Below are 2,916 nucleotides of genomic sequence, written 5' to 3'. Positions count from 1 at the left end.
TTGAGTTAAAGTAAAAGTTGAAAACGGGAGCATCTCTCCCATTTTCCCTTTTTAAATTTTTTTTAAAATAAAGGAAAACATGAGAAATCTCCCGTTTTCCATATTTAAAAAATTAAAGAAAAAAAAGCGAAAACTTTTCCCGTTTTCTGCCAAAAATGCTCATTCTAGTAAATAACCAAAAAAAATGCTTTTTTTTTTTTGCAATATTTAAAAAAAAGGCCAATGTTATATGCGGTAATCAATTATCTTTATTTATTTTCTCACACGTTATGTCCATATACATGGTAATCTTGTCGATTTTTGCATGTGGTATTTGATATTCATGTAATGTGTCATGCAATTAATATATAGTAATCAATTGTTTTTTTTTATATTTCCTTAAACCATATCACATTATACATGGTGATATCAATTACTCTCGATGCTATATATGACATTCAATTAATTTCCTTCATTGATTTCTTTACAACCTATGGCATTATAATGTCTCTTAATTAGCTTCCTTAATTTTCTAATTGTTGGGTTTTACCCCATTCATGGGCTAAAAAATAAAGTTGGGCTTCAACCCAATACTTTAATGAAAAAGAAAAAATATATATATCAACATTGGAAGCCACTTAAGGATAAAGTGGGAATTTTACCTAGATGAAAACCAAGTGAGAGAAGAAAGAGGGTTTGGTTAAGAAAGAAGGCAAGAAACCAAGAAAAAGGAGAGAAGAAAAGGAATTAGGGTTTGAGCAAGTAAGATGATTGGATGGCAAAATGGTGCTGGATTTCACCTAGATTTTGGGCAATGAATTCTAGCAGGTAGATCTCCTAATATGTTGAGTAAGATGTTCCCTTGATCTCTTATTAATGTTATTGCTATTCATCTTTCAGTGATAATGATGCATGCATGTTGTTAAGAGTATTCTCTTAACTTGTTGGAAGCACTAATTGAGCATTCAATGCTATATTACACCATTAGAAGAGGTTGGTGGCCATTGAGCACTCAGTGGTTACCAACCGTTTAATTAGTGGATTTCTTTCTATTTTACATTATTTTTTAAAAAAATTTAAATGTAATGGGACCTATCTTTTAAATTAATATTTAAAAAAAATCAAAAACTTAGTGCCACCAACCGTTTAAATGAAGGTTTAAAAAAAATAAACAAAGGCAAACCATTGCATCATCCAACACTTAGAATTTTTTAATTTTAAAACTTTTCATCTATATATGTACACACATTCACAAACAAAACCTACATTCTTCTTCACTTCCTCATCTTTAAACCTACATTCTTCTTTAAATTATGGATAAAAATGCCTCTCCATCTTTGCAAGCACCGAAATTTTTATATAATTTTTAAAATTTTTAAAACTTTCCATATTCTTTTTGTCCACGAATCGTGCAAAATTTTCAATATCCTCAAAATTCACAAAATTATTCAAACTAACAAAATTTCCCCACTTTTATCCAAATATCCAAAATCAACCGTGTTTTTCATATGGTTATCCTATGTTTTCAAGAGCCAATGTTTTCAATCCGAGCATGGTCAACAAGCCAACACAAAAACAAGTAGCCTTCTGATTCCTACAAGTGACTTGAAAATTTGGATAAAAATTCTCGTGCCAATCAAGCAAACGCAACGGAAACAGGTTCATTTTTTGACTCTCAATTTCTCCCTTACTTTGAAATATAATTTTTAAATATGAATGTTGATGAGGTAGTATGGATATCAAACTCCAGGATAGTACAACAATTAAAGTTGCCCTAATTAAGGAATCTCGTGGTTTTTTCCCATAATTTGAAGGGGTTTTATATGCTTAAATTGGGTTGTTAACTTGTCTTGTTGGTTTATATCCCATTATAACATTCAAGAGGGGTTTGAAGTGTTTTTAGAGCTTTGTTTGAAAGTCTAGAGAAGCATACAACAAGGATACAACCTCACACTCGCATACGAGGCCGCATATTGAGTTCAATGAACAGTGTGGGGAAGCCTAAACAAGAGGCTGCATAGTACATTCAGATAATCAAGTAGACCACAATGCGCTCATAAAGGTAACCGCATACATGAACAGTAATTTGCTATGCGCCCGCATAGCATGTCCAAAAATCATGCGGACTTGGCATGTAACCATATACATAAATAATAGTACTACTACATGATATGAACAATAATTGTAAACAATAACTTCCGCTAAAAAAATCTCAAGCATTACTCCGGGTTCTCATTATTAAAATGTTCCAATCCCCAACACTAATATGGTATCCACTAGTGTTTATTATATATATCTTACATCCATGGCAATATATACACAAGAATCAATATAACAAAAGCTCAAAACTCAATAAAATAAGAGTGGTGATCCCACGCACTAAGTTTGGTTGGATTTAAGATGGAACTAAGACATTGGTGAACCAGCTCCACACGATTTAGATCTACAGTAAAAACCTATTTTTTATTTTAAAATATGATTAAGGGTATATAAGATAATTTCCTCTTCAAACCCTTTCCTGTTTTGCCTTTTCCCCTTCTTCGTTCACCTCGTCGTCCATTGAAGTAGCTGAGCAACTCAAGACTAGGGAAGAGACTAAGAGCCTTCGTGCTAAGCTCAAGAAAAGGTTAATAAGAAGGTGGAGGAGTTGGAAGAGGAGAAAAGGATGCTTCAAGATGTTGATTTCCTTCAAACACTGATATTACAAAAGCAACTCATTCATTCAGTCTTGATAACTTTTGCTTTAATATATTTTTATTACAGAGAAGTTTTGTTAAATTGAAATGCCAATTAAACTGATTGAGATTAAAAAAAAAATCATCTAACAATTCATACAAATACAACCAGAACTACAACACAACAAGAACAATGAAATGAAAACAGAAAAAAAAAATCTAATTTTTATAACAATTTATCATCATCATCATCATCATCATC

Source organism: Dioscorea cayenensis, unplaced genomic scaffold (assembly GCF_009730915.1).
Source record: "Dioscorea cayenensis subsp. rotundata cultivar TDr96_F1 unplaced genomic scaffold, TDr96_F1_v2_PseudoChromosome.rev07_lg8_w22 25.fasta BLBR01000051.1, whole genome shotgun sequence".
NCBI lineage: Eukaryota > Viridiplantae > Streptophyta > Magnoliopsida > Dioscoreales > Dioscoreaceae > Dioscorea > Dioscorea cayenensis.
The sequence above is the reverse complement of the archived record's forward strand: the minus strand, read 5'-3'. Positions refer to the sequence as shown.